The 11,777-nt window shown below is 42.3% G+C and overlaps 1 long non-coding RNA gene across 1 annotated transcript; it reads right to left on the reverse strand.

Moving 5' to 3' along the window:
- Nucleotides 1-2,256: 2,256 nt before the first annotated feature.
- LOC308404889 lies at nt 2,257-5,723 on the reverse strand. The gene is made up of 4 exons (XR_013973229.1): nt 5,612-5,723; nt 3,386-3,474; nt 2,726-2,767; nt 2,257-2,349 (listed from the first exon to the last, which is right to left on the reverse strand). It is a non-coding gene; the product is annotated as an uncharacterized lncRNA (long non-coding RNA).
- Nucleotides 5,724-11,777: the final 6,054 nt, after the last annotated feature.

Consider the following 11,777-nt stretch of genomic DNA (forward strand, 5'->3'; position numbering starts at 1 on the left):
GACACAGTAAGAATGTGAAAATAGCGGGGAAAGGCAGACAGCCTGCACAGGAAAATGAATTAACAAAAGGAGGGGGGGGGGGGGGGGGGGGGGCATACAAGAAGGGGAGGTGTGTGACAGAACGACAGAGAAAGAAAGAGAGTGATAGAAGTTGGGCGTGGAGTTAAGGACCTCGTACTCGTGAAAGCTAAAAGAGGTGGCCTACGCAAACAGGAGACAAACAGAGAGAAGAAGAAGAGTGATGAGGATGAAAGGAGCCAAGACACGGCAACGAGTGGGAGGGGAGTGGAAGAGGATCACATGTTCACACTGTGTCTGCACCACATCCAGAAACAAGAGGAGGGAGGGAAAAGGAGAGGAGAGGAAGGGGTGGAGGAAATGGGGGAGGAAATCAAGGAGAAGGGTGAGATAACACTAAGACAAAGAGCATATGGAACGAGAGGGGAATGAGAAATGTGATAAAGGGAAGTGGGAGATGGAAGGGAGGTGAGAAAGACTGCATACCAGCGATGGGTGGTGTTGGTGCAGCATCGGAGGGACGGAGAAGCAAATGACGAGCTGCTGCGAGCAAGACGCACTCAGAGCACATTATGGATATTATTAGAAAGGGAAGAGAGGTAGCCTGGTGGGGGTCTGCAGTGAGAGATGCAGGGGGAAGTGTTTGAGAGCAGCGAGCTTGAGGATGAAAAGAAACTAAAAAAAAAAATGTCAGCATTCAAAAAAAAAAAAAAAGACAGAAAGCATGAGGTAAAGGAAAACTTAAAGGAACACAGGAATGGTGGTGAAGTGAGCAACGAAGGGGGAAGTTGTATGGGAGGAGGGTGGGGGTGAAAACAAAATCTTTTGTAAACAAACCTGACGGGCGAAGCAGACAGACGGGCTAAAAAAAAAAAGAAAGATCTGTGTATTATTGCGGGGTGACTCAAAGCATGTCCCAATATGTCACTTCAGATTTGCTACATTTCCTCACTCACCCCACCCCGCAATGCCACACCACACCACCACCCCCTCACGCCTCAATCCTTCACTCCTTCCTTCCACCTCATCCTTCGCTCCACTGACTTTAGCCTTACCCTGCAAGCCACTCCACGGCAGGCGGCCACTGCCACACTGTGTGTGTGTGTGTGTGTGTGTGTGTGTGTGTGTGTGTGTGTGTGTGTGTGTGTGTATAAATGCATGGAACTAAAAGTACACCTCTCCATCCAACGTCCCTCTTTTCCTCTCCATTGCCCCATCTCTCTCTTCTCTCGCCTCTTTCCAGAACTGACTGTTACTTTGTGACTCCTGACTAATTTCCCTGCCACCTTCTGACAGACTCCGAATGTGTTTTTTGTGTTTTTTTGTGCTGAGGGAGAATGTTCAAGAAAGAATGCAAAAAATATAGGGATTGAAAACACTTTAACTTTTTCCCCCTTGGAGACAGCTAGGGGGTAACGCTTGGTACTCTTTTCTGAATTGAGTGATTTTTGTCATAGTTCTTATTTCTGTTTTCAGAACAGAATGACTGGGTGTTCTGAAAAATCCAGAACCTGTTCTAATCCTCATCAAACCAAGTCTTTATTGATACGTATCAAATGTTGGTAGGGTGCCAAATGTTGCCTTCGTCTATGGTCTATAACAGGGGTGGGAAACTCCAGGCCCCGAGGGCCGGTGTCCTGCAGGTTTTAGATCTCACCTCACTGTTGGTCCCCACAAGTATAGTGAAATGCCAATTTTCTGTCCTCACAAAGACGTCTAAACATGTACACACACACACTTTCTTCCCTGCACAGAATGAGAGCTGCACCCGGCCTGTGCAATGGGGCTTTATATTTTACCAATTACAAGTGAGCTTTGTTCAAATAAACTTTTCCAAATGTTTGCTAATCCCGTTTTGTCTTTTGGGTACTTTGGACAAAATCAAGAGCTGTAGCCCTGATGTGGAGCTCCACTGGTATTCTTGGTTTTTGTCTCAGATTAGATTTGATGGTTAGAAGGAGAGGTTTGCTGTAAAACTGTGGAACTACAGTGTCACCAAGTGGTCACAGCAGCACCCCTGCCCCCCCTTCGGCTGTAATGAAAAACTGTTGCATCCACTTATTGAGAAACTTACCCCAATTTGGATTCTAATTGGAATCTAGTGTACTTTTAGTGTACGCTACTTTGTGTGCTTCTTCAGCCATATACTTCTTTACTAGTATCTGTTTACTCAGCCCCTTCCAGAAGGCTTTACCTCCAGTTGCTGTCAAACAGTAAACAAATTTTGCCTACCCCCCTCCGCACTGTTCCTTTCAGCCCAATAGGAGGAGCTGGGCAAACAGCCGCCGGTGCAGCCAGGAGCTCCGTGCGGTACAGACAACAAAGCCAGGTCTGTGGGGGAAAATCAAGCGTCAGAATGACTGGCAATGCTGGCAGCCGATAGCTGCGAATGGAAGGGAAACATACGGCTGCAAGCAGACACAGATAACAGTGCCACGGAAGAAATGTGGGGGCTGTGGTTGTCGATCCAGTGAATTACTCTAACAGCTGACATCAAGTATTATTTCCTATTTATTGGTCAAATCAATCCTGCAGGCCGGCTAGCTTGCCAGAAACAGCGAGCAATATGTTTCCATGTATTTCCCCAGACATTCAGTCTCTTTGCAGAATTTGAATGCTCAATCTTAAAGAGCCTACACACAAGCTATTATGATCGGTCTGCAAATAATCTGTGCGCAGAAGGCCTCAATAAATAAGCAATACTTACAGAGTAGTTGCAGAGCTACAGAATATGAGACGCTTCTTCAGCCTGAAAAAACACAAAAGCACAATGCATGCGTTACACAAGTGATGCAAGAGGTTTGTGTTAAAGTAAGAAAACATACACTTCTTTACTAGGACGATAAACAATTTATGGTATATACTTAAAGATCCCCTCCAGACAAGACCATTTAAACCACTTTACTTTGAATTCAAATTTATCTCATTTTCCACTGATGTACATTAAAAAAACTAATCAATAAGCTACAGTTGTTTTAAGTATAATGTTTCCAACTCAAGTAGATTCTTCATTTTCCATGTAAGCGATGTGGCAGTTTCTATATCACTCTGCTGGAGCATAGTTGGCTTCCAGTTTAATTGTAGTGTCATATAATCATGCTGTGAGAACAGCCATAGGTATGAAAACATATCTGTGGCTGTTCCACATGCATTACCATGCACTTCTTTGAAATGGAGGACGATTTGAAATTCTGCTCACATGCCTAACATCCAAACGGAGAAACACGATGCAAAGGCTCTGCTGGCCTCTAGTGTCTGACTCAACAGCTTGCACTGTGCAGTCAGCGTTAACCACGTACTGTTTTACTGCAACTCTGATATACAGTGGTTTTAAAAAAAAAATGAAAGAGTATGAATTTTGGCTTACTTTTGAAGCAATTCGTGTCTGATGTATCGATCCGGAGCTCAACCGCTGACTTCATAAACATCGAACAGAGTCATTCTTAGATGAAAAACCTGATGAAAACAAACAAGTGGATCTTGGAGACATTCCCCTGGGATGGGAAACCTGTAATGAAATTTCCTATCTCCCGACTCTGTGCATTACTGATCTGACAAAAGCTTTTGTCGAAAGTACTTTGATGTCTAAACCTATGGAAAACAAGTCGGATGACAAATGTATGACTACACCTCAGCTGTGCAGTTTCAGAAAATCAAAACAAAACAGAAGCTTCACGTACAGCAGAATGGTGCTGTGATCTTACAGTGATGTGAGATTACAGAGAGGGAAAAACACAGTTCACAATCGCTTTAACATGATGGGAACAAAGCCCATTCAAAGGAAGCGTAAGTGCGCTTTTGCCAACGTGATCAATATGTTCCAGCTTGTTGTGCTCAGCCTGTGAATGATGCAGAAATGGAAATAACCTTTGTGAATATTTTATGCGAACGTAAGTGTGTCTTTTGCACACTACCGGGCCTCTCCTACATCAATAACGCAGCTTTTCATCTATTATACAGCGAGTCGATTTAAACAGAGGAATGTGAGCAAGCAGCTAGTCATTATTAATCCTGATTTATTTACTGAGCCTGGCTTTTCTGAACTGATATGAAAATGACAGAAACTACAAATGCAGCCATCAACTCTGTTTCAAAATACTGAGATAAAAGAAAGATTAACGCCGTGGACCCTTTTTTTGTGCATGTCAATATAATACAGTAAACAACTGATATTCAGGTTTCCTTGAAGACGTCTCCACAGATTTAGAAGTGGGAGATCAAAACAAAATTACTGTTTTGGTCTCAACTCTGGAGTCGAACTCCAGAAGAACTGGGCCACCTCCCAGTATGCAGTGTTGAGGAGTAGTGTGACCTACATGTAATACTACATTTTGCAGTATTTTTCTGGTAGTTCTACTTTCTTATGTTAAAAGCAGTTCAAGCAGAAATACTCTTGTATTTTTCGTGTTATTTATTTACTATGGAAGGAAGTATGGTGGCACAGTGGTTAGCACTGTTGCCTCACAGCAAGACGGTCCTGAGTTCAATTCCACCATCAAGCTGGGGTCTTTCTTTTTGAGTTTTTTCATGTTCTCCCTGTGTTTGCGTGGGTTCTCCCCAGGTACTCCAGCTTCCTCCCACAGTCCAAAGACATGCACTTAGTAGGGATAGGTTAATTGATAACTCTAAATTGCCCATAGGCGTGAATGCGGGAGTGAATGTCAGTGTGAATGGTTGTCTCTGTCTACGCGTTAGCCCTGCGACAGACTGGCGACCTGTCCAGGGTGTACCCTGCCTCTCGCCCTAAGACAGCTGGGATAGGCTCCAGCCCCCCCGCGACCCTGAAAAAGGATAAGCGGAAGCGAATGGATGGATAGAAGGAAAAAAGTGATAATAATGGTAGTAATGTAAAGGTAATGGCTCGCCTGGTAGCTCGCATTGCTGTTTCACAGAAAGTGGGTTCTGGGTCTGAATCCACCAGCCAGGTGTAGTTTGCATGTTCTGTCCCTGTGCGGACCTCAGTTTAGTTCAAAGGTTGTATTAACATGAGTTTCTGAAAACACTACTGGCAAAGAATCAAAATACAGTTTATAAAATAACAACTATATATATATATATATATATATATATATATATATATATATATATATATATATATATATATATATATATATATATATATATATATATATATATATATATATATCATGCCAATGTTGTCAATAAACAACATTTATTCATTTGCGTTACCTGGTCTCCTTGTCCTAGAGGAGTATTTTAAATTTTCAGAGACCCTTCAGTTCGGTGAAATTTAGTACTTTTGGTTAAGGTAAGAGTGGACTTGGCCAGAATGTTTGTCTACTTTCTGTCCCTGACATTTAGGTGATATTCTGCCAATACATAATCTGTTTATGGTCTGCTTTGGTGATTGCGTTCTTCTTTCCAGTGTTCTAAAAAGGTCCCTTTGCAATGGGGCATTATATGATTCAATCTGATCAGTGTTTGCGGTGCTGTTGTGAGACTGGACAGGGAGTTAGAGAGAGGGCAGTTAGTGTCAGCAATAATTTATGTAGGGGAGAGCTGGGAGGTTGTGTCTTGGAGGCTGGATTTAAGATGATTAAAATTTAAAATTGAGTTTCAGTGGGTCCCCTACCTACGGGCAGCAGGGTGTTGTGGTGGTTAGCACCGTCGCCTCACAGCAACAATGTCCTGGGTACAAATCCACCTGGCTGGGGCCTTTCTGTGTGGAGCATATTCTCTGCGTGGGTTCTCTGGCTTCCTCGCACAGTCCAAAGACATGAAGATAGTGTGGTTAGGTTAATTGGTGAGTCTTTGGTTGGTTATCTGTCTCTCTGTAATAACTCTATGACAGCCCCTCAATTAATTAGCTAAGCAGAAGAAAATGGATGGATATGGATCTACTGCTGCTCAGCAGGTATTTGTTGATGTTTGCCTGTGTACATGTAAAAATGTATCTGCAGAATTGTGCATGCAGACATGACTGAGTGGACCCCATACTTCACCAACATACAATGCAAAGGGCAGAATGAAACTATCAAATATTTTACTACTTAGAAGCCTTTCAGCTGTTGAGCTAAGATCAATTTTTCTCTTAATTACACAATCTAAAGACATTCATGGTTTTTGGACTTGCTATCACACATATCGGGAAACGTCTCTCTTGACTAGTCCTAAAACAAACTGATGATGTGTGCAGAGTGTACTATGCCTCTTACCCTGAGCCCGGTTCTGCTGGAGGTTTCTTCCTGTTAAAAGGGAGTTTTTTTTCCGTCTCTCCGTGCTTGCTGAATTACCCTATCAAAGCTAAGACAGGCTGCAGATAGTTTCACTGACACTGATGTTTTGATCATTTAAAATGAGAAAGGAGATTAAATCACAAGTCGTTTTCATTATAAACTGTTAGAACTTAGACTCTTTACACTTACACTGGGGAGATTATTCCATTTTCGGAATTGAATCAAATAAGACCTGAATATCTTAAACAAACAAAAAAGAAAGAAACACTTCAGTACAAGAACTGGTCTATTCAAATGACAGAGATGTGATTGGGATAATAATCTCACAAGATAAACTTTGGTATATCAAGCAGACTGACTTTATTTGTAACTTCCAACTTCCATTGTAATTAATCATCATTAATCATCACCGGGATCGCATCAGTTAACAGTGTTATTGCCGCCGTCTCTATTACCTTCACAGTCACCATCCGCTCAAATAATGAAATTACATTATCTTAAACAGGCCGGTGACAAACGCTTTAATCTGCTGTGATATTGACAATCTCATTATCAGTTACATAGTAAGTAGCTTAAATACTGAGGACATTTTGCTCGACGGTGCTTGAACAGAAAGCCCGGTCTCGGCTTCACACGTCACTGTGTAAGACAATAATGCGCTGTATGTGACATTATTGTTTCAAACCCATAGAGGCTGCATGTACATTACAACTACACTGTGGTGACAATCCGTTTGTTTGACATTCGATCACACGCAATCCAGCAGCATGAAATATTCAGCAGGAAAGGAAATGTGAACTGAAATGCGAAGTTAGCGCCAAGACAGCGAGAGAGCTTGCGTACAGGGCAGCGGCAAAGCGGACTAAATAACGTCAGGCGACACAGTCGACGTTTGCTGCGTCTTTAACCCGTATCAACACATTTTTAAACTCAGCCTGACTCTAATGTGACCTCAATCATACAATCAGCCTTTAACCAGACACTGTGTATCTGCAGGATAATTATATATTGCTTTAAACTTCAGAGGAGGACACGTAAATACAGCGAGACGACAGTGATGTGATTATATGCGTTTGAGCTTTTACACGCGACCATTTTTTGTGCTATTGATTATCGTCTTTTGTGTCGGAGCGGCAGACTGACTGCCTTAAGGTGGTGACACATCGTTGCATCAGCGACACACAGCTGCTCTTTATTGCAGTGCAAAAACAAAGGGCACGGATACTGTATCACCGCGGACACAGGGCTCGTTAGACGTATGCTTTTTCACGTTCCCAAAAGAGCGTGAACAGAACATTGCTGTTGTAATTGCTGTTATCAGGGAGACTTAATGCAACTCACGCTGTTGTGTTTGAGGTCAAAGGTCAAAATGCTTGTTAGTATGTATGAATGTTACAATTATTGTCTGTATACGCAGCAATTTCAGCTGCATTTCGACAGTCCAACATGTACAGAGTCAAAGAAATCCATTTGTGACACCTGGTCACACTTTTGTATTTGTTTAGCCAGCAAGGTATTTATGAAAATGAAGGCTCATCATGCAGCTGGAATCCACGTGACTTCAAGTCAAACCATTTAACTTTTTTTTTTAAATTGTTTTTTACGGTGTTTGACAAACTTGGTATGACTACTCGACTCACCCCATGACCACGAGAAAAACAGTAACAGTATTGACAACAATACATCGGTCATAATTGCTAGAGCATTTTATAAGATATTCAAGTGGTGACGTTGGTGAAACGGTGGAAAATGAGAGCAGGATTTTGTGTCTGAGCGAAGAAAGAAAAGCGTGTATGAGAAAGGAAACCGTCGTGCATTCGACTGCTCTAAGAGGAGTGTTGAACACAGTCCAACTTCCTCCGTGTCGCTTTGTGTCGTGCAGCGCAAAACGGCCAGACGATAAGTTGTTTGTGTAGGTGAAATGGAAGCTAGGTCACAAAATGTAAAAATGTCTTTGTCTAATAGTGTAGCGCCCACTGCTTGTGGTTATACGTTCAGAAAGCCGCTTAGCAACACATACAAGTCCAGCCAGAAGCAGGGGCATGAGCAATACTGCTCGGCAACACATTCAGTCACAGTTAAAGGAAAAGAATAAAATCAGCAGAGGCTGAGATGATTAAAGCACAATCAGATCAGACACAAGCGACGTCAACCAGTGATGTCACAGCATGTGCTTTAAAAATAAATAAATCAATTTAAAAAAAAAAAAGGAAAATCTGCAGCTAAACAAATCACCTGGTTTCACATCACCAGCTGGTGTGTACAGATGCTTAAGTCTCAAACCCACAAAGCATGGGACAGCAGCTGTTTTCTACACTGGGTCGCTGTTGGTGGTTTATCCCCATTAACCTTCATATATATAAGGCTCTGCTGCCATCTGGTGGATGAAAGTCACGTGCCAGGTTCTATCAGGCAAACCACCAAGTATTAAAAACATTCTAGGTGGATTTACGCGTGAACAGCACCTCAGCTATGAAACAATTAACAAACATTTGTAAGAAACAAAAATGTGCATGTTGATGATGAAGTTTAGTCGCTTCATGTAAATGTTTGCTTCTGCCCCACAGTGCACGAGCACAGATCACACTGTTGCACATTGTGTGGATCTGGTGAAGCCACCTGTGTGAGCTGTTAATGTGCATGTATATAAGCGCAGGCATTCTCTGTAAGTTTTTTACTTTTTTTTTGCTTTGGCATGTTGATGGATTTATGAAGAAAAGCTTTTGTTGTCCCAGGAACGCAGCAATTAACTGAAATCCTGAGCAGAAAACGTTGGCAACACAAAGGCAGCGTAGCAGGAAAGTTCCATGCTTTCAGTGTGTGTGTACGTGCGCGCATGTTTGTGTTTGGAGACTGCATGTGTGCGGTGATTATGGGTTTTGGGATGAATGCCACTCTAGTCTAAAACAAGCTGTAGTAATGGCCGCTTTACTGCTGTGACTAAACATGCAAGCGCGAGTGTGAGTGTGTGTTTGTGTAAGACATCATGGGCACAAAGATCTCTTGGCACACCTGAAGTGGCTGACACACTTTTGACACACTCAGAGATACTAAAACATGATATAAATATCCAGTAACAACAAGTATTAGTGTAATACACTTATTTAAGATGAACAAATGAGCAAATAAGACTTGTAAGCAAGTATAACTGCATCCAAACCACAACTTGAGGCTCATCAACCCAAGCTGACTGGGCCAGGAGCATTGTCAGTTTTACAAAAATAACAAAAATAATAATAAAAACCAGCAAAGATAAGTGTAAGCTTACAAAAGCATCTGGATCACTTAAACAACCTGAAAAACGTCTACAAATGTAGATGATATAAAAGTAGCAAATCACTGACTGAACTGACAGATTCAGGTTTTCAGTTAGAGCTCGTTACTTTTCACCGCGAAGATCAAAAACACATACTGAACAGTAGCCACGTTATTACAGTGAAACAAAAGTCCGAGAATTAGTGAGAACAATGCGATTATACAAATAAATGAACACAGGAGTGTGTTCGGTGCTTTTTCCAGTGCTTCTTTTTGTTTAGGGACATGAATGGAGTCAGTTTTATCCACAGGTCAATAGACTGAGATAATGACTGATTATGTAAAAATAATTGTCATTTTAATCTCACATTTTCAGCATTTTTCCACTTCTTCACTCCTCGACAGTTTTGCTTCCCCTCATTATTTGCGCCGATTCCCTCCCAAAAGCTACACAAGATCCAGTGTGTGTGAATGTGTGTCAGAGTGTGCGCGCATGTATGTGTCCCCTACGCCAAACCAGGTCAGCAGTCATGCTCCACTTTCTCTCTCCAGAAAGTTGCGATGAGAGAACTTTCCCCCGTTGTCTCTGCTCGATCCACATCCGTGTCTGTGTGCGGTAAACGTGTCCGTTTACTGCCATCGCTCGCAAAGTTGATCCAGCATTGTTTCTGCCTCGTGGCTCTTTACTCGGCTCTTTCCGTGTGCTTTTCATTCCCTTGTGAACAGGAAGCAGAGAGAGAGAGAACGAGGGAGACGCTTCCGACATCAGATAGTGGCTGGAGTGACCTCTGAAGGGCGCTATGCAGGAAAGGTCAACAAATGTTCATCGAACTACTTTAGCGTGTTTAGTGTGCTTTGGAAAGTATCAGCATCAAAGCACTGAAGGTCTCACTGTCTGTGCCGATTGCCTCTCCTGGGCTGAGACGTGACAACGCAGGAAGTAGGACACAGCTATCCATGCCCTTGTCTACATACGTCTAAAATATCTGAATCGGTGCAGATTGTTCATCGATCGCTACTTTTTGGCACTGCGTTTTGCAACGATAGCCATATTTGCTACACAGCTATTAGTAGCTAACATGCATCTCTATGCCAGCAAACGTTTACACATTTTATGCTGAGGCGATGTTTTTCAGAGAGCACTGTTTCTTATTTGCAGATGATTCTCAGAGAGTAGGAGGTAGCAGAGTTAGGGCCACAGTTCTTTCACAGGGCTGATAATGACAGATCGTTAGTGGGAGTTAACCTCATACTGTATTTCCTCATTCGCAATTTTGTTGTCTGTGCGATAAAAAAGGAAGCAATTAAATCTCTGATTGCTGCTTACTGTAAGTGTTACTTCCCATGCAGTCCAATCTTATGGACATAAATGAGATAAAGAGGTCATTTTCCATGCCTAACTACATGTAGTACTACATAGTATATTGATAAGGAGGAGGGTTTTGGGGTTATTGCATTTTCTTAGTAGCATGCAGGCCTATCTTTGGGAACAAATGTGTTAATCTATAGCACAACTACACTGGCATCACTGGGGAAATTTAAAGCTCATGTGAGAATCAAACCTTTCAGCTGTTACTTTTTCGGTGAAGTCACTTATATCACGGTGCCCACATAATTTGCTTTTTCCCCTTTCAAATGCACAGGCGTAAAGGTCACAATAACGTTACACAAGTGGGGGGAAAATCCAGTTTATAAAATATGGTCACTGAGAGGAAACCTCAGCCTCGGGGAGATGTGATATGTGAAAATGCGATCTCGTCGCCTACAGGAGCGAGGAGGGTGTCATATATCAACCGCTTGAAAAAAAAAATAAAAGGAGGAGCAGAAGGATGGAGTGGGGTGAGAGGATGGGGGAGTTCACTGTGTTAATGCAACATTTGCTTCTTCCAAATATATGATGCTCCTCACTAGTTTTTTAGCAATAGAAAGAAGAAAGACAGGACATGTGATAAAATGGACAGAGGGGAGAAGACGGGCAGGGCAGCGCTGAGAAGTAGAGGAAGCGACTGCTCTACTTTTATGGAGTTTTTTTCCTATCGGCTCTATAACAGTAATGGATAGAGTGGTGGGGAAGCTAATGGTGAAATAAGACGTAATACAGCATGACGAGACGGGGAGGAAATCAATGCTTCTCCTCTTTTATTGTTACTGCCTTCTGTTAGAGGTGCCGTGTGAGGTCATAACGGTGAATCTGACTGAATCTTCTCACCTGTTCGAATGATATTTGGATTTCTTGATTAGATTCAAGGTCAGGATTGTTGTTCAGAGGTTGTTGTGTCTGTGATCAGTCCTACATCTCTCCCCCCC

The sequence above is a fragment of the Rhamphochromis sp. 'chilingali' genome, assembly GCF_963969265.1.
Source record: "Rhamphochromis sp. 'chilingali' genome assembly, chromosome: 1".
NCBI lineage: Eukaryota > Metazoa > Chordata > Actinopteri > Cichliformes > Cichlidae > Rhamphochromis > Rhamphochromis sp. 'chilingali'.